Source organism: Rousettus aegyptiacus, unplaced genomic scaffold (assembly GCF_014176215.1).
Source record: "Rousettus aegyptiacus isolate mRouAeg1 unplaced genomic scaffold, mRouAeg1.p scaffold_m13_p_3, whole genome shotgun sequence".
NCBI classification, from domain to species: Eukaryota; Metazoa; Chordata; class Mammalia; order Chiroptera; family Pteropodidae; genus Rousettus; species Rousettus aegyptiacus.
Genome location: NW_023416306.1, coordinates 27,809,948 through 27,836,360, shown reverse-complemented (window position 1 = coordinate 27,836,360; position 26,413 = coordinate 27,809,948). Strand labels below are relative to the sequence as shown.

The window sequence follows — 26,413 nt, the reverse complement described above, 5'->3', positions numbered from 1 at the left end:
TTTAACTTTTTGGATTTTGGGTGTATTTTTTCCTATCACACTTTAACTCAAGGTAGGATATAAAAAATCTTGTCCTCGGTGACTATGTCAAATGAATCAGGGACTTTATCTCACATAACGTGAGATAAAGCATTGGCCCCCACATTCGCTCTCTTGGCCTTAGTGTTCCAACTTAGAACCCGAAATCTTCCAGACAGTGGCAGGAGCCTCAGAACCTCCCTCAGAATCCTCTGGAGCACTTGTTAAAAATTCATGAGTCCGTCCCTGCTCCAAACCTATCATCCTGGTCCCTCCAGGAAGTGGGACCCCAGATATCTGTATTTTAGCAAGTATCCTCATGAGATTCTGCTGCTCATCCAGATATGGAAACCTTCCCGGGTTCCATGTTTCCAGTGACTATGGACCAGTGAGGTGAATTATCACCATCCCAGGCAACCTGAGTCCTTCTCTGTCCCCTTCCAAGGACAGCAGTTACAATTGGGTTCTCCCCCTGCCCCATTTCCTCCTTGTCTTTGCTCCTAAAAGCCCCAGTAAAGGATGCAGATGGTTTATCAGGACTACCAATAAATTTGGGAAGACCTGGTCCCTTTCCTCACCACACCTGTGGGAAAATCGAAGTCAGGGGATGGAGAGGGCTCACAAGGAGGCAGGGTCAGGGAAAAGCCCTGTCCTCCCTACCTCTATAGGAAGAAAAAGGTCCTGCAGAGGGAAAGCCCTGAGTCCCGAGTCTCCTGAGAGCATCAGTGTTCAGGAAGAGATCTGTGTTATTGTAGAATGAGTATGGCCTTTGAAATCAGACAGACCTGAGGTCAAATCCTAGCTCCTCTTCTTGAAGCAAATAAATGAAAGTTTCCGAAACTTGGGTCCTAACCTTAAAAGTGAGATTAGAGTTGATGTTAGGATTAGAGCTAACACTTATAAAGTGCCTGGCACGTGCTATGTGCTGAATAAGTGGATGTGATTATTATTAGGAGAATCCAGGTCACCCAGGAAGTCCTGTCACATTGTCTGGACTATTACCTAGGCTGGCGGCAGAGGCAGAGAGAGGACGAAGTGTTGAATTCTCCAATTCTTTACTTATCTTTAGTTTCTTCCTTCCTTTTGTGACCTGCATCTCCTGAACTCAAAGTTCACCTGGGAGCTGTTCCCTTGGACACGTATTTTCTGAGAGGTGACTGTGGGCTGGGTCCAGCAAGGGTTCTTGCCCTCGAGGAGCACCCAACCTGGCAGAGAGTGGGTATGTGTACGGAGAGCTACATGTGCAGAGGACAAAGTGAGAGTCTAGGTAAGGAAGTGAAGTTTGAGGGGGGCCCCAGGCGCCGAGGCAGGCATGGGCGGGGAAAACAAGGGGATGAGTGCAAGCCTGACGGTTTACAGATGGGTAAGTAGAGGGGCAGGGACTTGGGCAAACACCCCCAGTGGCCCTAAAACCTGGCTCCCCTGCCTCTCCACCTATTTTAGAGTTTATCTTTTAGGGAAAGCTGGGTTGATACAGTGTCAATAAAGAGGCCGGCAGATACCCAAGAGCTTAGTATAAACTTGTAGGCATAAAGAAAATTAAATGTTAAGCAAATTGAGAGTCATAAAGCCTTTTGTATGCCTGTTTGAGCTAATATTTCACGAAGAAGGACATCCTCCCACCTCCAGCAAAGTACATGTGAATTTTGTGAATAAGATGTGTTTACAAAGTATTTGGTCTCAAAATCACAGCCATATCCATGTGGAGGTCAGATGCAAAAGCAAGAACTCACCTTAGACAGCACTTTGCTCTTTTCAGGGCCAAGGCCTGAGCTTGGTGTGTGGGTCCTGACAGTCAGGAGCCCTGTGTTCTAGCTCATCTGTGCCTAACTTGCTCTGTGATCAGGGCAATTCCCTGTCCCTCTCTGAGCCTCAGCATCCCTGTGTAGGAAATGCAAGCCTTAGGCTAATGGCCTCCTAGGGCTTCTTCAGGTCCAGGGTTCTTGGATCCTGCTGTCTTTTTTTTGGATATTTGTAACAGCCCCAGGAGATAAACGTCATCATGCCCATTGTATAGATAGAGAGCCGTGGCTCAGAGGAGGGAAAAGTCAGAGGTTGCCAAAGAGTCGGAAGCTAAGCCAGGCCAGAACACAGAGCCCCACACCTTTTCTGAGTATATCTCCTAGAAAGCTATGCATGTACACATGTGCATGTACATATGTGTGCGTATCAGGGCACACGATCCCACATGTGCCCCAGAGCTGCCCTCCAGTTGTTCTTGGATACTGCGTGTACAGACTCGTTCACTGGGCCTGCCTGTTTCAGGAAGTTCCACCCTGTAGGAGGGAGGAGAAGAGGGAAAGAGGGGAGTGGGAAGGGAGCTACACCTACATTTTTGTGCTGCCCACTGATTTCAGCTGCTGTGTACTTAGCTCAGTCTGAGTGACTCTATACACTGGCAGTGGGCTGGAACGTTCTCCTCCAAGCATCGCAACTGACAAGCTGTTCTCACAGCTGGATCCAGGCCCACGGAAGCATTCGTGGCCCTTCTTGCACATGCACACAGAAACAAACACACACGTTCACATACATAAATATGCACGCACTTACGCACTTAGCAAGTGTTTTCCCCTCTCTGGCCCAAGTTTCCTCATCAGTAAAATAGGAGACAACTCTCTTTGCCTTGCTAGAGGATCCTCTGAGTTCAGAGACATTGAGGTTGGCTTTGCAAACTATAAAGTACTGGGAAGACCCTGCTGAGATATTGCTCATCCAGTCTGCACACAGGAATGTCAGAGAACAGGCTATTGTTCCTCTCTTTAAATAATAAAACAAGCCATGTTAGCCCCCTTTAAATGAGATTAATTTACTCTGGTTTTATTTTAACACGAAATTGGTATTTTCGACCTCAGAATCACAGTGTCTGGTATGCCTTCCCCTCGCCGAATCTGGAATGATCTGACTGCGCTGAATACCAACTCACAATTCAAAAATAAGATACAGTGAGCTGTTTAGTAGGATGGACTCCGGAACCAAGTGACCTAGGTTCAGATCCCAGTTTTGCCGCGTGCCAGTTATGTCATGTTGCCTCAAATGTGCTGCTTTATTGATATGCTTCAAGTTGCCTATCTGTCATGTGGGGTGACTCCAGGACCTATTCCATTACCTACAAGTGTCTGCACATACAAAATTGCTTGATAGGAGTGGTTATTATTTTTTCTTGGAAGCAGAGTAGATGGTGATGGACATATTCAAGTGATTCATTGCCAGTGCCAAGGCAGGCCTGAAGTCTCCCACACCCACTCCCGTCTATACTGGCTCTGGGGGAACCCTCAGTTGTTGGATGGAAGGGCGGCCACTCTACCCCAACTCCCTGCCTTGTCTACAGCTCTCATGGGAGGTTTTAGTGCGGGAAACTCGAGCTCTAGCTGGTTAAAAGAAAAAGGTGGGGCTCTCTGCACTGCTCTTTCCAGCCCTAGCATCGACTCTACTGTTACCTGTGCCTGGACACGGGTCTTGTGGTAGAGGGTTTGAAACCCTGAGAAATGTAAAGACTGAGACATTTATCGGAAAAGAAATAAATTAAGTGAAGAATTAGGCTCCAGTTCCTGCTCTGCCCTGACAAGCTGGGTGACCTAAGCAAGTCACTTTACCTCTCTGAGGCCTTGGAGACAACAATATTAGTTGCAGTTCTTAAGGCTAGGATTTGATATGATCAGAAATGTCTCATATTCCAACTGATGTCAACAAAAAGCATTGGTTGGCTTGGTGAAGATAGGAGGAGAGATCAAACTCGGAGACGTTGACTCTAGACTACTGAGCTGCTGAGAGCCATCATAATAGCTTATTATTGAAATATTACTCATGAGAGCAATTTTACTTGCAATTCAAATGCAGCACAGGAAGCCAAGACACAAAAGGTCAAGCCATTGTGTCTGTTCTGAAGGCAACAGCCCAGAGAATAAGATCTGGAGAGGCTTCACTGTGGTAAAAGGGTAGAGTACATGGGTTTGGTGTTAGACAGACCTGGGTTTGAATATCTGCTTAGCCACTTACCACAGAAAAATGACCTGAAGTCCCTTAACCCTCTAAGCTTCCACATCTATAAGATGGACATAATAATCATGGCACGTATGCCCGTGTGCAGGATTATGGAAGGTGATGCACTGAAAAACTCCTGGCACTTAGCTCAATAAATAGAAGATGTTAATCTTATTTAGGATCCTCTTGGTTTGGGGTGATAAAAATAAAACTTACGGCAGCTTAACAAAGCATACTACTGTTTTAAGTAACTAAGAAGGGCAGTGGTGAAGCTGGCCTCAGGAAAGTCTGGGACCAAGGCATCAGATAACATTTTCTTCTCAGCTTCTCATCTCTAACTTTTGGTTTCCTTCCATCTTGGCACAGATAAGCTTCTCCATGGGCGAGGACGTGTTTCCCAACAGCTTGAGGTTCACATCTCCATCACCCATTAAAAGAAGATTCTTTTCCACCAGCTAACAATAGCCCAAGAAAGGACTCTAATTTGCCTAGGTTGGGTCACATGATCATTCCCGGACCAATCACAGTAGCCAGGAGGATGGAGGCCTCTGACTGGCTCAGCCTGGGTCATGTGCCTAGAGCATCAAGGAATGTCTTCCCAGAAGAAGCACAGGGGTGAAGTAGGGGAACAGTTCTCTACCCTAGGAGCTGGGGATGGCATGAAGCCACTTCTTAAAAGTGCTACATCCTCTTAGTGTGGTTTCAGTGCCATGTTTATTCTAAAACCTATTCTTTGTAGAAACAACTCGACTTAATACAGCTTAATGCTGCCCAAATCCAGCATTTCAGCTGCTGTTTGCAGAGCTTACACAGCGCTCACAGCAGATACAGCCCAGGCACAGTGGCAGTCTCACTGGAGGGCTCAGCATGGATCTTTCCCCACCCCAGCCTATCATCATCAGCCACAGCAGGACCTGGGCCTCCATTTCCTCTGCTGACCCTGGGCTTAAGGTCTCAAGGAGACTGGGGGTGTGTACTTACAGCAAAAAATGATAGTGCTAGAGGGGACCTCAGGAACCACTTGTCCCATTTCACAGGTGGGAAGACTAAAGCCAAGAGAGGGCAAGGGGCCTGCTTACCCAAGGCACAGAACTCCTTTGAGAACAGTGTCTTCTTCATCAAACACCCTCACCCTGTCAGTATGGTTCATATAGATAAATATTAGGTGAATGAATGAATGAACTGAGATTTGAATCCAGGTCTCTTGATTCTCAGACCCATATTATTTCTGCTGTATCATTCTGCTTCCCCCTGAAACTAAAAATCTTAATTTCTAGATCTGAGATCCTTTCTCATTCTACAGGGCTGGGTCCTTGGCTAGGATGGGTAGGAGGGGTATGTAGGTGCTGAGATAACAAAAATGCTCACAATCCTAGCTGAAGTGAATGAGAACTTGTATGTGCTGTTGGGCCTAGCAGATGATGAGGAACAGTTTGGAGAGGAGTGAATATATACTCATGATCTTTTTACGATTTATGATTTGGTCCAGTGTGAGATAGGGCAAAGATTCCATTCTCATTTTCTGAATGAGAAAACCGAAGCTCCAAGAGGGCAATTGACTTATTCAGCCTTCCTTCCCCTCCCAAACCCTCCCCACCCTCAAATTGTGAAAGAGCTTGGGACCCATCTCAAGTGTAGGTGTTTCAGTCTGGCTCAGCGACCCTCTGTGGCAGACACTTTGGCGCCACACCCACATGCCCTCAGTACCCGCTGCTCTGTCTGGTCTCCCTGCTGGTCAGTCTTTGCCAGCACAGTCCACAAATGCTAGGGAATTAATAGCTCCCTGCCTGGAAGCAGTTCTCAACCAGCGGCTGACACAACTTGGGGGTATATACTCCAGCTGCTTTGTCCCTCGGGTGGATAATGCCCAGGCTAAACACACAGCCACACTGGGTCCCAGAGTTCCCAGCACAACCAAGCTTCAGCTGCCCACAGGGGTCACTTGCTTGATAATGTGACTTTCCTGCTACCACCATGCTCCTTGGCAGCATTTCCTGAGTTCCATTCCCAAATAAGCTACCTGCACATGTATCTTTGTCTTAGAGTCTGCTTCTAGGGTAACCCAAATGAAGACAATCACCCTCCTTTTCTAAAAAAGAGGGTGGATCAATTGGCTAAATAACGACAAATACAGCCTATAAAAAGTAAATCCAATTCAGATCGAGAATGCCACAATGTCTTCTTACCATCTGCCTGCCCCTTTCCTGACCCCACCCTCACTAGTCTTGCAAGTTTCTCCATAAAGAAAGTCATTACCTATGAGGGTGTCACAGGTCATGCTACTGAGAACCAACACCATGCAGGGCTGGCTCCACCCCTGAGCCCTGGGTGACAGTTTCCCATGGCTCTGACGAGGTGCCAGGAGTAAGTTGGCACATGCCCTACCTTCTAAGGTAAGCAGTTGGTCTGTCCCTGTGTCAAACATGAATCCAGCCTTATTTCCCCCTATTTCTAGGCTGAAGCTCCCCTCCAGGATGGCTTATGCCTGGGCTGGAGGACCAGAGAGTCATGGAGTCACAGAGCGCTAGAGCAGGAGAGGCCCACAGGTACTGGACACCTTGCCTAATCTTCCCATTGTAGAGGGAAGGAGATGAGCCTTGTGGGAACAACAGGGTCTTATTCGAGATCATACAATGCATTAGGAATGGAATGGGGCATGAACTCAAGGTTTTTTCTCTTATTTCCAGTTCTATGTACTTACTTTTGTCATCAGACTATATAGAAAGAGGAGAGGGGAACACTGAAGGAGAGAAGGAAAACTAAACTTAAGGCTAAGTAGACCTCAGCTCGAAACTCAGCTTTGCTGACTGTTGGCTGTGTGACCTTACGCAAGTTAGTTCCAAGTGCCTCAGTTTCCATGACTGTAAAGACAATATTCTATTACCCATCCAACAGCAGAGATAATTGAGGTGGATGGCACCTGGAAATGAGATGTTCAATAAACATCGGGTGACTCTGAGTCTAAAAGGAGATCCCTCCCATTTTACAGGCCCCCATGTGGATTAAAGAGGTTAAACAGAAATGTCCTCATCATCTTGTAAATCTCTTCTAGAAAGTTTACAGCATGGTCTAATGCAGAATTTCCAGATTGTATGCTTTAGAGTACTACTTGTGTGTGGGAAAAGATGCCATGTAGAAAAAGAACTGCACTGCCAAACATGTTTGGAAAGGGCTGCATTTACACCAATCGGGTTTGCATGCTGCAGGACTTTCCACGGCCTCTGCTTCTCGATGTACTTTGTGCATGTGCAGCATCTCCCGGCCTATCTGACCACATGACTCTTTTTGTCAGGAGCATTAACTGTCTCCCAGTAGCTGGGGGTCCTCCAGGAGGCAGTTTGGGAAACAGGTGCTGTCCACTGGAAAGGCCACCTGACTGAAGTTAGGAGCTTTTGGCTCTGTTTTTCTGTGTCTGCCACTTACTCATTGTGAGATCTCGGACATGTCCCTGACCCACAGGGACCTCAGTGTCCCTATCTGTAAAATAAGAGGGGGGAATGGAATACCTAAGGGTGCTTCCAGTTCCAGCGTGCGTAGCTCTTGAAGCTCTCTATCATTAGGTCCCTGCTCATAACCTTAGCGCATCCAATTCTGGCCAAGGACAGTGCTAGGAAAAGGGCAGAGGATTCCAGGAGGGTGTTGGCAAGCAGTCCCATTGCTGGTCTCATGTCCTGCCCTTGAAAGGTAGGTGGAACTGTGCAGGGCAGGGCCCCACCAGCCCCCTGCTTAGAGAGGAGACAGCTGCTCTCCTCTCCTCCCTCTTCCTCTGCCTTCCTGCCAGGAGAGTCAGCTGCTGGGGGATTAAGAGTGAGCCCAGCACTCATTCAAGGCACTCAACAAGGCAGGAAGCCAAGCACTCCTGCCAGGCACTTCTGTTGGACAGGTCCACAGAATTACCAGCATTATGCTGGGGACTCCCAAAAAAGGACGCCCAATCCAACAGAAAAGGCCATGTTCCCACAGGAATCTACCTCCTGTGTGGCTCATGGCTGGGGCGGGCTACTGGGCTGCAGAGCTAATGCACCCATCTAAACCGCCCCCCCCCAGCCTCTTTGGTGCCCAGCACTGCTCTTTAATTGTACAGTGGGTGGCTCAAGGTTCCCAGGGGCACGATGGGTGCCATCCTTTACAGTGCCTCCCAAGACAAGGTCCCTGCATCCACACATGAAGTTTCAGCCTGCATGCAGGAGCCTTTTCTCAAGACAATGCCAAGATCTGCACAAAAGGCACAGAGGCAGGCATGCAGGCAGGTGGCAGGCAGGCGAGTGAGGACAAGTTTATCTCCGCAAAGGCCTCTGGGGAGTAGGCATGTTAATATTTTTACCTTCTTACAGCCATCATCTAATCCTTAACCTGGACAAGCTGGATCTGGCTTTGAAGGCGACTCAAAGACAGAGATGTCATAGTCAGTTTCCAAGGGCTGAAGGCCAGATCTGACTGGGCAGGAAGGCTCTGTAGCAGGTTGGCTCCACTTGAAGAAATGGGCATCACTAACTATCTGGGATCCTGCGGAGATTTGTGTTTCAGGTGGCACAAAGTGTCCTGAATGTCACTCATTCCTAATTTCAGCCATATCTGTATCTGTCCATACTATCACTGACAATGTTTTTTTTTTTTTTATCGACTTGCTTTTTAAATTGAAATCACTTCTTTAGCCCTTTGCCAGGCAATAACATCTATGAAATCACGGGTCTTGTGTAGCAGTTTCTAATACAATAAAATTAATTTATCAACCATAAAAATGTTTTGTAAAAAAAAAAAAAAAGATTTGTCCCTAAACTACCTAAAATCAGTTTTGGAATTATCAGTGGTAAGTGAAGGAGACAGATAGGATTAGGTAGTCTCTAAGCCCCCTTCAAATCTTGGGAGCTGGGTTTATATGATACTTAGAATCCTCAATACCACTGATGCCAAAATTCTCCTGTCTCCTAAGCCAGACACTCAAGAGTCATCCCAGATCTTCCTTCCTCTTGGCTCCCAGTCCCGCCTCTTGAACAACTCTCCCATCTGTCCCCTCTTCCACCATCCCAGTGGTTCAGGTTTTCATCTGTTCCCACCCAGATCCCTGCAGTAGCCTCCTGGCTGGTCTGCCTGTTGCCTCCTGGCAACCCACTCTCCATTCTGCAACCAGGCTACTCGTTTTGCCATGCATATCTAAAGATCTTGGAACACGGTAAACACTCCACTAATAAGAGCTATGATACTAAGGACACGAATTGAATCATGTCTCTTTACTGCTTAGAAGTTTTCCACAGTTTCCCCCATAGACCTCTGGATAAATGGAGATTCCTTAACCTGGTAGAGAAGACTCTTTCTGATCTAGTCCTTACCTTACTCCTTTAACTGTGTTTTCCATCACTTCCCAACTCTATCTCTGTGCTTCAGTGAAACTAAAACACCGAGGTATCCAAATGTGCCATGCTATTTCATGCCTCTGCGCCTTTGCTGATCCCGTCTCCTCTGTCCCTACCTCCCTGACCATCACCTTTTCCTCAGATGTCTACCCCAATTTAGGATCTTACTAAATTGCATCATCCTCTCTGTATCAGTTAGTTTTTGCTGCATAACAAACCACCCCCAAACACAGAAGCTTAAAACAAAAAATGCTGATTATTTCTCACAAGTCTGTGGATTGGGTGGATGGAATGGTTCTTCTGGTCTGGATGATTCAGCTAGGGCTAGGTCATCTGGGGTGGCCTCACTCACATTTGTAGGGCCTCAGCTGGGATAGCTAGCATCTCTCTTATGCTTCAGAAGGCTAGTTTAGACTTGTTTACATGGTGGGCTCAGGTTCCCAGCATCAAAAGAGAAGGCAAGCCCCAACGTGCAAGTGCTTATGAAACCTCTGCTTGCATCACATTTGCAAAAGTCCAGTGATCAAAGCAAATCACACGATCAAGCCTGGATTCAAGGGGTAGAGATTAGAAGAGCAGCAGTTATATTGCAATGAAGTGCATATTAACATGGCAGTTAATTGTGGCTCCTTTGCAAAATACCACACTTTCCCAAGTTTTCTGTGGTGAAAAACTCTTGATTTGTCTTCCTGGTACATATTTCTCACTTACTCTGGTACCATCAATCTCCTTTCTCTTGAAAAACTATTCTCTCCTCACTTCAATCAAAATCCCTCTCCTAGCCACAAGGATGAGTAAGTTGGGTCAATCAAAGAGCCTCATCTCTGGCCATTGCAATTGGCCCAAGGCTTAGGCATATGACCCAACATAAGCCAAACATAGTTCTCCCCTTGGATTTTTAAATTGGAGCCAGGAGTAAAGAACCCTCTCCTCTGCTGATAGAACTGGGAAGATAAGCCCAGAACTATCGTGAAGCTGCTACCTCCACACCAAACCAAATCCTATCTATTCCATGCTTTGCTTACATGAACCAAGTAGTGACCCCTGTTTGCCTAAGTTGATTAGAATTTCTATCACTTGAAACCAAGAGTCCTGATCACCACACCTTTCCTGGTCCTACGCAGGAGTGACCATACCTCCTTTTGTCCCACTACTATCCTGGGGGTTCACCTCAATTAGTAAGTGCTGGCTACACGACATTGGTCAAGAAATGGTAAAGTGGCCAAATGTTGACCTGCAGCCACCAGGAAGGACAGTCAAAAGAATAAGCACTGCACAAAAGATATCATCTTTTCCATGTTTCTGTTCAAAGAATTCTTTTTCGGCTTGGATTCTAACCAGGAAATTATTTTTCCAAACCAAAGAAACAAATTATGACTCTTATCCTTGTCACATCACTGCAGAAAACAGACTTGGAGCAGGCTCCTCATATTAGAGACGATACGCCATCTCCAGATAAACACAGAAGGCCGGGTGCTGGGACCATGAAGAGTGAACAGAGGAAACGGACTTCTCTAGGAACAAATTAAAAAGGCTTGCACTTATCATAGATTTTGAGTGAGGTCATAAGACACGCTTAAAGAACTTCTTCAAATATTAATAAAGGCCATGATACAGGAAAGTGTCACCCTCCTGCAGGTAGAATGGAACATAAGTCCAGAGGAAGAGTCTTGGGACAAGATAAACCAGGAATGGACCTGATCAGAGGCCCTTCCTTAGTCAAGTTGTTCTTGATCTTTGGAGATTGGGACAGACTCTTAAATACTAGGGTGTGTGAAAGTAGATGGATTAAGAAGTACAAATTAGTACTCACAGAATTTATGGGGATATAAAGTATAGCATAAGGAATATAGTCAATAACATCATAATAACTGTATGGTGCCAGATGGATACTAGATTTATTAGGGTGATCTCTTTGTAAGTTATGTAAATGTCTAATCACTATGCTGTACACTTGAAACTAATATAATATCATAGCCAACTGAAATTAATAAATTAAAAAATATAAGAGGAAGGAGAATATAGTCAATAATATGGTGATAAGTTTACACAGTGATAGATGATTACTAGAATTAGCGGGGTGATAAAAGAATACTAGGGCTTCTGGAGGCACGCCTGAAGGTTTTATAGTGTACACCCCGGTATGCAAGATTTACTTGCCTGCCTCTCAACATTGTGACATCGTTTAATAGAACTGATGGCTGCTCAGGCTGTATTTCCTTACACACCCACACAGGAGAGTTCTTGTGTGTAATCCTATATTAAGGTGACCTTTTGCCACTTTTGCTTATTTCTCACTCAGAGTGAGCTGTATCCCACCTACCTCAATTTTATAATGCCTCTAGCTCAATCTTCCAACCATATCTGGAATTACTGTAGCTGAAACTGAGTTTACAATTTGTGGAATTCCAGTGTACACTAGTTAGGAATTGCTGCCTTAGCTACACAGTAAGCCAATGAGGCCCTCTCACAAGGAGCTGGAGGTTTATGTCAGAGCACATCAGTCTGTAATATATGTTGTATATACACTTAGGCGTAAATATAAAAATGTGTGTAATTCTTGTTTAATAATATAATTTCTTTTATTTAGTGGACCAATTTATCTTAAAATATTTTAATTGCAGTATTACATGTGTACAGTAAAGTATTGAAAATGTCTTATACCTTGACCTTGGTATATGCATATATATTCCTTTGTGTCTAGCTTCTTATGCTAAGCATAACACTTCTGAGATTCATTCTTATTTTTGCACATATCAGTAGCTTGTCCTTTGTTATTGCTGAGAAGTATTCTATTGTGTGAATATTTCATAATTTGTTTATGGACATTGGGTCATCTCCAGTTTAGGAATATCATGAATAATGCTGCTATGAACACTCCTGCACTTGTCTTTTGGTGAACTACATTTCTCTTTGATTTATATTCAAGAGTAGAATGGCTGGGTCATAAAATAAGTATGTATTTAGCTCTAGTTTGTAACTTTAAAAGAATGATTGAGGGTTTTCCTTCATAAAGTCACTCCAGGTACTGGTACATGCAGGCCCCTAGATTAGTTGGATTCCACCTGAACTTCTGCCTACATTCTGGTGCTCTAGTCGGTTCCAACCAGATCAGCATTGTCCTTTACACAATGCTGTCTTAATAAAGCAATCTACCTTTTCTGTGCTGCACATCACACCGGCACTGTCTCTCACTCTACTGCAAACATTGTTTTACATTCCACACCCCCTGCAGTCACCACCAGACTGAATGTTACTTGAGGGTGTGTACTCTGCCATTCCTGCAATCCCCCTTGCTTGGTGTGCATAGATAATTAACGTCTAACAGTAAATAATACCAGCTAATTTATTAGTTATCTGTTGCTGCGTGGCAAGTTATCCTAATGCTTAGCGGCTTAAAACAACATTTGTTATCTCAAAGTTTTCATAGGTGAGAGATCTCAAAGTGGCTTAGCTGGGCTGTCTGGCTCAGTCTCTCATGAGATTGCTATCAAGGTACTGACCAGGGCTTTAATCACCCAAAGGTTTGACTGGGACTCGAGGATCCTATTCCAGATTCACTCACTGCTGGCTGTTGGCTGGAGACCTTGCAGCATGGTCCTCATAACATGAAAACTGGCTTCCCAAGAGCAAGTGATTAGAGAGAGAGCAAGGAACTAGCTATACATGGTCATTTCTGCTTTATTTTATTCATTATAAGTGAAGCACTAGGTCTAGTTAATATTCAAGAGGAGGAGAATCAAGCCCCATCTTTTGAAGGGAGAAACAGAAAAAAATTTGTGGATGTTTCCTAAAACTGCCATTCCTAATAATGACTAATATTTATTGAGTATTTACTATGTGTCAGGTGCTACACTGTGTTTTTACAGAGTATTTTGTTTTATGGTTTCCCTTTTTACATTTATTTATTTATTTATTTATTTATTTATTTATTATCGATTTATTATTTTTAAATTAAGTTTATTGGGGTAACATTGGTTAATACAATTATATAATTTCCAGGTATACATTATAATTTAACATCTGTACATTCTATTTTGTGTTTACTACACGAAGTCACCCTTATTACAACCCTACAAAGGAAATACTATCCTTGATTTTTCAGGCAAAGAAACCGAGATGCTGAGAGATTCAGGAATTTGCCCAAGGTCCCACAGCAAATAACAGAGCTAGGATGGGAACTCCGGAGTCAGACTCCAGAGCACTTGTTCCTAACCGCTAAGTTGAATAATGAATGAGAGATAATGACTCTAGCGTTCTCAGATGGAGTGGTAACCTGAGTGATGACCCCAGATACATGCCTATGTCCTAATTTCTGGAACATGTGAATATTATCTTACATGGCAAAATATGTGATTAAGGATCTTGAGAGGAGGAGCTCATCCTGGATTATTCACGCAAGCCCTACACGCGATCACACGTACCCTCATAAGAGGGATCCAGAGGGAGTTTTGACACGGACAGAAGAAAGCATAGAGGGAAAGGTGATGTGAAGATAGAGGCAGAGAGCGGAGTGATGCGGACACAGGCGAAGGATGCTGGAAGCAGCCGGAAGCTGGAAGAGGCAAGAAGCAAATTCTCCTCTAGGGCCTCTCGAGGAAATAAAGCCATGCGGACACTTTGATCTGGGACTTCTGGCCTGGAGAACTCTATGAGAATGAATTTCTGTAGTTTTAAGCTATCATTTTTGTGGAACTTTGTTACAGCAACAATTGGAGACTAATACAGATGGTGAAGTGTGTTCTACCTCCCTGTTCATCAGTGTTGCTCTTGATAGCTAGGATGGAGTGTTTCAGAAAGAAACACACATATTTTCCCCAAATTACATTCTAATAACAACTGAGGAAGTGTGCCTTCACATAGTGAACAAAGCAAGAAATAAAATGTCAAAAGTGACTGAAAGATCAAGGAACTGTCTACATGTAGAAGTATCTTGTGTAATCCCAGGCGGGGGGGTGGAGGGATGGGGGTGGGAACTACAGTCCAACAGAGAAACAGAGTTCAACATCCTGACCAAACAGGCTGGCATCCAGGAATGAGAGCTCACACAGATACAGGGCACTAGGGTTCACGAAGTGTTTACTTCCCATCATCCCATATATGCTCTCACAGCTCCTGAGAGCCAGACAGAGAAGACAGTGTAGTCTGCAGATGTAGAAACTGAGGTCCAGAGAAGTGAAGAGATCATTTCAAGGTCGCAGAGCTGCTGAGTGGGAGGGCTAGCTTTCAATGAGTCTCCAAGAACAGGTCTCCAAGCACGCTGGCTTTACTTTGTCCAAAAGCCTCCTGTTTCTCTACAAGGATTTCATGCCCATCTGTCTTATCTCTCCAAGCACACTGAGCCTTTGCAGGAAGAATCCTCTTCTCGTGCTCCTTGGGAAGACCCCACTCTCACCTGCTCAGGGCTGGTCCTTGAAAGATGTCCGCCATGTGTCAGGCCCTGCCCCAGGAATACCACACCTCACCTTCTCCCCACCTGGTCTTTTAGGTAAGGTGTTAGGCTAGCTGAGAATAGTCACCTAAAGAAGAGGAGTTGAGGATGGAGTTGTAGGACTCATCCCCAGAACCCTGCAGAGATCCAGGAGTGAGGGCACTGCCCCCAGGCGGAGCTGGAGCTGGCCAGGGTGCTGTCCACCCTGCAGTGCTGACCACTCTCTTGTTGCTGGGAAAAGATGGGACCCCCAGGGAGAAGGGTTCAGCCTTCCTATCTCCCACCTTCTTGAGCAGCATCTGAGGGTTTTGGAGACATTTAGTCGTCTGAGGGAACTGGAGGAGAAGAAGATGGGAGAACTGGTCGCTTCCGTTCCCCTCCCTTACCATCTCCCATGCCCTTTGGTGCCTCTTTATCCCTAATCCATCCTCTTCCTCTTTTTTCACCCTATTACAGCCTCCTCGCCATTCCTCAGAACTGATTTTCTTTCCACTTCCATCTGTTTCTTTCTTCCTTCCTCTTTCCTCTTCACTCAATAGCTGCATAACCACTTGCAAGTTTCTTATCCTCTTCGAGTGAAAGCCCTGACCTCACGGGGTGGTTGTAAAGCTTGGCGGCGGGTATGGAAAAGGTGCCCAATCCAAGTGCATCTCCCTCACCCATTTCCCTTTCTTCAAGATGGGTAGGAGGGCAGGTGAGAACACCACATCAGCCCCCTTTGCCTCCCCCAGCAGAGCCCAGCACGCTGACTGCTCAGCAATCATTGGAGAAAGGCTTGAGGGATGATCGCCCTCCTCCATTTGAGGAGACATACCCTGGCCGAGAGATCTCTAGTGGGGAAGGGAATCGTAACTTACCACACACCTACTGTGTGCTAGGCATGGGGTAAGCATTTTACATTCATCATCACATGTGGTCTTTGTGAGAACCCTATGAAGCAGGTACCATTATTATTGTAGTAATTAACAGATGACTAGAAAGACTGAGAGGTGACTATTATTCAATGTTCCAATCTGCCCTGGGCCATACATGGTGAAAACAAGTCACTGATCTAAATGCTATGCTCTTTAATTTAACTTTTACTGTAGGAAAATTTAAATACACAGAAGAAGAGGCAGAACTATATAATGAACTCCCATGCACCTATCACCCCGTTTCATTGATCAACTCTTGGCCAGTCTTGTTTCATCACTACCATGTCCATATCCTTTCTTTATTTTGAAGCCTATCTCAGATATTATATAGTTTTGTCTGTATTTCAGTATATACCTCTACAAGATAAATTTAATTTAAAAAACATAACCAAAATACACTTACTATACCATAAAACTTTGCAATAATTTAAGATTATCCAATAAAGCAATATTCACATTTCCAATCATTGTCATGCTTTCCTGCTCTCCCTGTCTGCCTCTTTTTAATAAAGATAATGACACCTCTTTCACTGCAAAGCCCTGCTACACACATTATCTTATTCGATGCTCATAGGTGCCCTTGGAGAATTTTCTTCATTCTGGAAATGAGGGACCTGGGGCTCAAGGAGATGAATGGACTTGCCAAAGGTCACACAGTGGGTTAGGGGCCTTGTAACTCTACAGTCCAGGGCCCTCACCATGGGAGATGTCAACTAGCAAATTCAGAGGCTCCAGGCAGCCCTAGAAGAGTATGCTGAGAGACTCTCCCCACAGTGGCGGCAGGCAGGATAGTGTGCGTTCCCAGCAGGGGAGGTACAGCCCTGCTCCTTTATGTGGGTAACAACAGGACTAATTCCTTGGCTCAGGCTTATTTGCTTTCGGTAGCTCCCCAAAGCCCAGGCAGTGGCTGGGGCTTACCACCCAGCCTCCCGAGTGGCATTACTTAAGCCCCCTGCACTATGGCAGATTGGATGCTGAAGCCCAAAGGGCAGGCACAATAGCCAGATCACTTATCCTAATTCTACTTTTTGCCTAAGTGCAGGAGGAGGGCAAAGGTCTCTCTGTTTTTCTTCTGGGAACCTCCTTGCCTAGCCAGTCCTGTACATGCAGAGAATGCCAAAGATTCCATTCTAAATCTCCTGGCTTTTATGGCTAATTCTCCATTAGTCTTCAGGCTACAGAGCAAACCCCTCAGCCTGGCATTCAAGGCCTACAATCTGTACTGATGCAACCTATAATAGAGGTCGAAGGGACCATGGTACAATTTCAGGGGAGACAAACTTTATATTAGCTAATTCCTGAAATTTTCCAGTTAGAGCTTCACTTCTTTAGCTTCAGACTACTTTCTCTGTTTAAATGCAAGCATTGTTCCTGCCAGCAGTGTCCATTAAGTCTCCTTCCAGACTTCAGATTTAATGCCCTAATAATACCACGTGCTACTTGTTTGCCCATATAGACTGTGGCATTTCATTTCTCCATACCTTTGCTCATGCTGTGTCCTCTGCCTGGAAACAGAGTTAGCTGAGGCATTGCCTCTTCTGGGGAGCCTTTCTGAATGCTTCCCTCCTCTCACAGACCTCCCATCCTTTGCACTGGGCGAAGGGCTCTTCCGTGGGTTGAACCTGACCATAGCACTTATCTCACTGTATTATAACCAGCACATTGTGAACCTTTCTAGGGTGGGGATCAATGTTATTCATCTCAATCTTCCCCTGGCCTGAACATAGGGCCTGGCGTACAGTAGGCTCTCAACTTGATGTGTTTGTTGAAATACTTTATCTCACTGTACCCTGACTGCAGCCCTGTGGGTTAGGTTGCTCAGGAATAATGATTCATCCCATTTTATAGAAGTGGAGGCTGAGACACAGAGAAGCAGAGTGACGTGTTCCAAGCCCCCAGTGCTGAGTGGGACCAATGCTCTTATCCACACCTCTTTCCTCCTGGTCCTGAGCTGCCCCTGCTGCCACCCTCCCAGGCTTGTCCAGGATGCCCAGGGTAGAGGAGCTGGGACAACACAGAGCAGGAGGCAGTGCGTCTGGGCACTCTGGGGCTAACAGCTGTGCTCAGATACCTCCAGCAGAACTCCCTGTCACCATTCGGCAAAGCTCAAATTCCTCATCCTGGCCTCTGGGCTGCTCACGACCTTCCCCAAGCCCACCTCTCCACCCTCATCCCTACAACTCCCTCTCAGATGCCTCTGCTCCTGCCACACTTGCCTACTCACCCTTCTCTGGGCTCACTGGAGTTTTCAGAACCCTGTACTTGGTGCCCAAATTCTGTCCCCATCATATCCTGAGACTCCATGATCAGTGTAACCAGATATAGGTAGGGCAGATGTTCATAGGAGTCTTCCAACACCAGATGACACAGCATCACAGTGCTCAAAACAAGGAGATCAATCAGCATGTCCCATGCCATAGGGATACCAGCACCATGAGGCATACTTAAACTATTTCTCCACAAAAGAGCCCCATGGGCAATATAAAAATAATGCCTAGTCTGTACTGAGTGCTTATACCTCAGGCACTGTGCAAAGCATTTTGCATGCAATGCTGCATTTCACACTCATAACAATGCTAAAAGGCAGGCTTCATGTTTTTCTTTGAACTACAAATGAGGAGACTGCAACTCAAAGAGGCTAGTGAGCCTCCACGGTTAGAAAGTAGTAGAACCAGGATTCGCAACTAAGCCTGAGCTCCTACCCACTTTGTGAGCCTACCTTTGTCTGTCTACTGCATTGTCCCTTGAGGAAATTCAACATGTAATTAACATAATAAACATCCTGAGGATTCTTGTTTAACTAAATATTTTCCATTCTTATGTGAGGCTGGGACAGCCCCCTGTCGCCACCACCTTTTGTTTCACTGAATCCTATTCACATCCTACAGAATATAATGTTTCACAGAACATAGTGTTTGACATGCTGCACTAGAAAACATCAGTTCCTATTGTCCTGACAACCTGAGAGCCTGGCGCGGAGAAGCTGACAAACCTTGCAGTCCTCTGGGCAGGGCCTCCACATGGGGTTCCGAGGCCCAGACAGGGGAGTGTACTCTCCCCATCTCACAGGACCCAGAAAGGTTTTTACACGAGGCTGGCTGGTGGGGCTGGCCGTGTGGAAATCTTTCAGCAGGTGGAATTCACACATCTTCCTGTAGAGGCCGCACAGGCTTCAGGAGATGGAAACTCCTGTAAGAAGCACCACCTGACTGAAAACAACTCTTAAGATCCTAGGACCACAAAGCAGGATGGTTCCGCAAATCACATCGAATTTAACACCTCCAACACAAAGGCCCACAGAGGGTAAGGGACTTGTCCGAGGCCACGCAGCAAATTCAAAGCACAGCTGAAACTAGAACTCAAGTTCCCTGCTTCAAGGCTCGAACTGGCCTCTCTTGCAATCGCTAATATATGTCTGTCTCCTCAGCCTGGCCGGAGGCCCTCGGAAGCAAAGCATCCAATTCATGCCTGACCTCCTTGCTCCTGATATTTAGGGCCAAAGAAGTATTGATTAAATGAATGAAGAAATAAAACACTTGATTTTTACCAAAAACTCTGTTACTCGGTTTGACTATTTACATGGCTAAGATTCACTTTTGCCTGCTTCTGAAAACGACTGTACACTCAAAGGAGAAGTATTTGCTACCAACGGATAGCAACGACATTATATTATGCTTAACACATATGTATGTATACACACGCGCATGCTCACATATCCATATCAAACACTGCTCTAGGCATTAACCTATCATCCCCACTTCGTAGATGAGAAACTATGTGGCACAAAAAGGTTAAGTAACTTGTGCAAAGCTACACAACTAATAAATATTAGAATCAGGATTTGAACCCTGGCACTCTAATACCACAAGCTGGGCTTTCAAGCACTATACTGCACTATACTGCACTACCTCTTGAAGGTACTGTCTTTATCAAACACGTGTTATGTACCAGGCACAATGTTAATGCTTCGCTTATACTGTCTGTGATGCTCAGAACAAAGCCCTGAGATAAATATTATTTTCCATTTTACAGATAGAAAAACGGAGACTCAGAATTATAAAAGGACTTATTTGTCTAAAGACACATAGCTAGGAAATGACAGAATTGATATTTAAAGCCATTAATCCTAGTGATATGCCTATCTATAGTCATCACTCATGGTTTACTCATATGCTTAAAAAGGCATATGCAATTCAGTAGAAACTTAAAAGCTAATGCACTATCATCTTCCATAATATCGTGTGAAATGTTTTTCTTCCAATATAGAAATACCTTCTTTTTGTTGATTGGTTTTGTTCCAAAATTTAGTCATTAACTCATTTGCTCATGCAAATATTTATTGGATCACACACACACACACACACACACACACACACACACACACACACACACCAGGCAGCACCTAGTATAAGGAAGTAAATGTGACAGACGCTATCCCTACTAACCCTGCCTTCATAAAGCTTACATTCTGGCAAGACTGATCATCATTAAACAATCCATTTAACAATTAATTAGCCAATTAAAATGGTGGTAATTGCTACAAAGGAAAGGTAGAGAAAGGTACACTATGATTAGCTTGCTCAGAGTAGAAAATTCTGGTTAATGTGCTGAATGTTTTGAAAGCTATTATTAAAACTGATTTTTCCAAGCTCTTATGGCAGTAGCAAAAAAAAGAGCAGGAAGAAAGAAGTTCTTGTTTACTTGAAGAAATAAAAAGGAATCATTAATCAACACATATTCCTGGAAAACAGGATGACTTGACAGTAAATCAGAGAATATAGTCAAGAGATACTCAATGACAGTGTCTTCTAAGCACCTACCTATGATGAAACTGCTTGGGGGGCTTTCCTAACAATGCAATTATGTAGGACTGTTATCCCAATTTAAAGAGGAGAAATCAAAGACAGAGAGGTTAACCAATTCTGTGAAGGTCAGTCATACTGCTACCAAATGTGACCAGGATGCGAACCCAAGTTGATGTGACAGCAATGCTCAGAATCTTTCCCTGGACCATGCTGCATTTTCTAACCTTAAAAGATCAGCCAAGAGTTGAAATTTTGGGCTCTGACATCATAGGAATGCAAAGTCTTCTTGTCAATATCATCTCTCCTCCATGGGGCCTTGGAGAAGAAAACATTGCATTTTCCGGAAACAAAAAGGATAAAAATGAGATGATCACGTATGATGCAAACCACACTTCTTGGGGGAATTGTTAATTACTGGAATGATTGCATTCCTTTCCCCTTAGATACAGGTTTCTTGAACAAAAAGCTTTAATATTTTGTTTATGCTAATGGAGAAACCATATTCTATCTCTCAAAAGAGATGCTCAAGTAGGGTCTTTTCTCTGCCTTTCTGTGACTAAAGCAAACTTTTTCCTTCTCTAAGGCGATTTCACCACTTGGTACAAGCAAACCTTGCCCGGAGTTCTTGACCTCAAGTTCAAGAGTAAAACCATTTCATCCAGTTTTCTCATAGTTTAAAAGAGAACGGGCTTCACTTTTCATTTGAGGAGAAAAGGGTTCATCTTTTCTGGACTCATCCTTTGGCCTGGGGAGGATCTTCATCTGATCACCCCCACATGGGCCTGACTCCACAAATGCTCTTTCTCACTAGCAACAAATATTTGGAAGCATTTTTCAACATCGAGAATGAATCCAAGTTTGGAATACAAAAGCGTAGACCATACATTGCCAATGTGCCTTCCTGGAAGCTTGCTCTTGGAAGCCTGCTGCTCCCACCACCCCCAGCCCATCCCACCATTGAGCTCCTGCTCTCCAAATAGACATTCTGCTTTCTTGAGAGTGAACAGGAAAGAGGGCACCGGGACAGGCATGTATGAACAGCCCTCCCTCCTAAGGAGCTTGCCTTTCAGGTTTCCTAAGAGTTGATGTGCCCGTGAATTGTATAATGAGGAGGGATTTGTTTGTTGAAGGATCTTTTCAGCTTTATTGCTTAACTCAAAGGTGAGAAAGGGGTGGAGACATGATGAGAATTACTCTCCTTTGCTTTCCTTTGCCTTCCCAAGTAGTCCAAATTTGAGCTTTGTCTGCAGCTTCCCCGACAGCTTGGGGGGCTTTCCTAACAATGCAATTAAGTTTTAAGAATGCGGAGCCAGAAGTTCTAGTCCTGGATTAGCCCCCCTAACCTGCTTTGTGACCAGGGGCAAACCCTTTCCTTCAGGGCTAGAATCTCCCTTCTGTTCAATGAGAAGGTGAGTACTATTATCTGTGCCTCATTTCCTCATTTGTGCAATGGGCATTGCAGTAAATATCTAACTTCATGCTCCTGGTTATTGGAAAGATCAACATGGAATAATGTAGAGTAAATTAGATCTAAGAACAGAAGGCTAAATTTTGACAGTAGATATGTTAGAACTATAAAGCTGGAGCTAGTCGTCATTGGCTTTGAAATTTTCTTGGCGGTGGCTATCAACTTCTTCGTGCAACAAATAATATTTATTTTTTATAACTTTTTACTTTGTAAAACTTTTTGATTTACAGAAGAGTTACAAAAGACAGAACAAAGAGTTCCTATTTATCCTTCGCCCATCTTCTCCTGATATTAACACCTTATATAACTATTGTAGAATCATCAAAACTAAGAGATTAACATTTGTACAACTCTTAACTAAGCTACAGACTTCACTGAGATTTCAGCAATTTTTCCAATGATGTCCTTTTTTTGTTCTTAAATCCAATACAAGATAACACATTTTATTTAATGGTCATATCTCCTTGCTCTCCTCCAATCTGGGACAGTCTTTCCTTTTCTTTCATGAACTTGACATTTTAAAGCTGCTCAGGTATTTTGTGGAATTATTTCACCTCAGGTTTGTCTAATGCATTTTTATAACATGAAAGAACTAATGAATTTTTAGGAAGGATATCACAGAGGAGAAGTTTCTTTCTCAGTGTATGACGTCGGGGGTATGGTATAATAATGTTATTACTGGTGATGTTAAATTTGACCTTTTGGAGACCCCAAATTGCCAAAGCCATCCTGAGTAAAAAGAATGAGGCTGGAGGTATCATTCTGTCTGACTTCAAATTATATTTTAAAGCAACAGTAATCAAAATGGCACGGTATTGGCAGAAAAACAAACACATGGACCAGTGGAACAGAATTGAGAGTCCAGAAGTAAACTCATATTTATATGGGCAAATAATTTTTGACAAAAAAGCAAAAAACATACAGTGGAGAAAGGAAAGCCTCTTCAATAAATGGTGCTGGGAAACTGGAAAGCCACTTGCAAAAGAATGAAACTAGACTGTTGTCTATCACCACACACCAAAGTTAACTCAGAATGGATTAAGGATCTGAATATAAGACCTGAAACAATAAAATGCATAGAAGAAAACATAGGAACAAAACTCAAGGACCTTGAACTTAAAGAGGATTTTATGAATTTGACCTCAAAGGCAAAGGAAGTAAAAGCAAAAATAAATGAATGGGACTATATCAACCTAAAAAGTTTCTGCTCAGCAAAGAAACTGTCAACAATGTAAAGAGACAGTTGTCTCTTAGAATGGTAAAATATATTTTCAAGTAATGCCTCCAATAAGAGCCTAATATCCAAAATATACAAAGAACCCATATGACTCAATAACAACAACAACAACAAAAATGATCCAATCAAAAAATGGGCAGAGGATCTTTCCATAGAGGACATACAAATGGCCTACAAACATATGAAAAGATGCTCAACATCGCTAGCTATTAGAGAAATGCAAATCAAAACCACAATGAGATACCATCTCATATCTGTTAGAATGACTATAATCAACAGGACAAGTAATAACAAATGCTGGAAAGGATGTGGAGAAAAAGGAACCCTCATACACTGCTGGTGGGACTGCAAATTGATACAGCCACCATGGAAAACAGTATGCAGTTTCCTCAAAAAACTAAGAATTGATCTACTATATGATCCCGCAATCCCTCTACTGGGTATTTACCCTAAATACTTAAAAAATTATATTCATAAAGATATTTGCACACCAATGTTCATAGCAGCATTATTCACAGTAGCCAGGACATGGAAGCAACCAAAGTGTCCTACGATAGATGACTGGCTAAAGAAGCTGGTACATATATATAATGGAATATTACTCAGCCATTAGAAGAAAGGAAATACTGCCATTTGCGACAACATGGATGGAACTCAAGATAATGATGCTAAGCGAAATAAGCCAGACAGAAAAAGTTGAAAATCACATATCACATATATGGGATACAAACCTAAAAGCAACAAAGGAACAGGACAAACAGAGACTCATGGACATGGACTATAGACTAGTGATACCACAGGGTAGGGGGTGAGGGAGGAGAGGGGAGGTAGAAAGGGTAAAGGGGGTCAAATATAGAGGGGTAGGGGGCAGGTGAAGAGGATAAAGGGGATCAAATATATGGTAGCTGAAGGAAACTGGACTTTGGGTAGTAAACACACAATAAAATATACACATGTCAAATTATAATGTACCCCTGAAAATTATATAATTGTATTAATCAATGTTACCCCAATAAACTTAATTTTAAAAAATTGATCTTTTGGTTTAGGTGATGTCTGCCACAAATAATGTTATTATTTTTCCCTTTCCATACTCTGCTTGGAGAAGAGGATGACTTAGCTCAGCCTGTACTGCACATTAGTTCAAGGGATGAGGAATTAAGCTCCATCTTCTGGGGGATGAATAGTAAAGAGTTTGTGGGTGTATGCTAAATCCAGCACATTCGGTGGGAGGTCCTTTGAAGCATACGAATACCCTATTTCTCCTTACGGTTTTGCCCATCAATTTTATCACAATCAGTGAATCTTGAGACTATTACTGTGGTGTTCTAGTAGCTATTTCTATTCCCCTTATTCCTTCTATATTTATTATTTGGAATTCCTCTGTAAGGAAGATTTTGCTCTTCTGCATTATTTATGTATATAATTATTTACTATATCAATATGGACTCATGAATTTATTTTTTATTCTTTGAGCTATAATCCAATATTATATATATATATTTACTTCAGCCACTGGAAGCTCTTTCAGTTTGCCTCTCATGTCTTTTTGACATGCCCCATCTTTTATTTTAAATATGTCCCTGCTTTCTGGCACCACCTGAGGCTTTAGGATCATCCTGTCTTTTCCCTGACTCCGTCCTAGAACCAGCCATTTCTGTCAGGAGCCCTGGCTCCTTTTATTGGGGAATGGCATTTGGGAGCCAAGGTCTGGATTCTGAGTGAGCTCCCTGCTCCTGGGTTATCACTGCTTCAGCCGAGAGAGCAAGGAAATGGAGATGTACGCTATCTCATCCATATAGTATTATCTATATTAGTTCCTTTATCTATTTGCATATATATATATTAGAATCGACATGAATTCATACCAATACTGCCAACTCTAATTGATTCCCACAGAGTTCCTTAGAGATCTTCCCCCACACTCATGTGTGACTTCCTCCTCCAAAGTGAAAAATCTGGTTCCCATTACCTACAATTTATTATTTGTTCAACCTTCACATACATATAGTTTCGGTACATGACATCTGTACGAACCTCTACTCCTATGGAGAAACACATTTACCAACTAGAGAACTAGACAGCAGTGTTTATAATCAGTACTTTTTGTCTTTAGACAAATATAGTTTTTAATATTTAAAAGGAGACCTGGATATAAACCCCGGCTCTGCCACTCATTGGCTGTGTCAACGTAAGGCACACACTTAACCTCTCTTTCATCTCAGTTTTACTCATCTATAAAACTAGAACAATAACCTATGTCCTACCTGCTTCATAGCTCTGATAAGAAGAGAAGAATTAGAGGAGATAAAGTATATAAAGGAGCTGAAAAATCGCCTAGCATTCCTCAAATGTCTGATGTTATCATAACATCACAATCTCTGGGTTCCAGGGTTGGGCCCTGCAGATGGCAGCTCCTGTCCTCTAAGTCTTGTTCTGCTCTAAGGCACATACGAGTTGTCACAAGTGTCCACTCCTTTCTGCATCCAACTCAGTGAATACGATTCAGGCCATGCTGGGAGGCAGCCTGGTCTCTGGCTAAATAAGCACGCACATTAAGAGCGTCTGGGCTCTTGGAGGCTCTCACTACTTGGTGGGGCACTTCAGCCCAACAAACCTGGCCAGAGTCAAAGCTCTCTACTGACCTTTGCCCTCAGCTGCTCCTTCTTCCCAAGCAGCAAACCTTCCAGGGGTGCCTCTCCTTTTGTTGGGAAGATCCCCATCATCCTGGGATGGAAAGCTTTGCTCTCACTTTGTTTTGCAGACTGCCAGGGGCCCTTGCTTTCTTCATTCTTCAGTTTTCCTATCTGTAAAATGAGGGTGTTGAATTAAGTCAGGAGTCACAAACTGGTAGCTGGATCCAGCAGGCATGTATTAATTAATGTGTTGCATTTGGCCCACAAAGCACTTTCAGTATGTTTTTTTAAATTAATAATCCTTATTTTTTATAGTAGTTTTAGTTTTACAGAAAACTGAGTAGAGTCCCCATATGCCCTCACTCCCAACCTCTCCTCCAACAGTTTCCTTTATTATTAACGTCTTTCATTCCTACAGTACATGTGTTGCAATTGTTGAACCAACATAATTCGTTATTATTCATTAAAGTCCATCATTTATGTTAAGGTTCCCTCTTTGCATTGTACAGTTCTATGGATTGTGACAGATGCATAATGTTGTGTAGTCACCATTACAGCAGCATAAGAAT

The 26,413-nt window shown here is 43.6% G+C and overlaps 1 protein-coding gene across 1 annotated transcript in view; it reads right to left on the bottom strand.

The window, feature by feature from the left end:
- XPA (XPA, DNA damage recognition and repair factor) overlaps positions 1-26,015 on the bottom strand; it is a 79,020-nt gene extending 53,005 nt beyond the window's left edge. Inside the window, exon 1 of the mRNA XM_036217803.1 lies at positions 25,854-26,015. The gene's annotated coding sequence lies outside the window, so the exon portion shown is untranslated. The remainder of the gene's footprint in view (positions 1-25,853) is intronic.
- Positions 26,016-26,413: the final 398 nt, after the last annotated feature.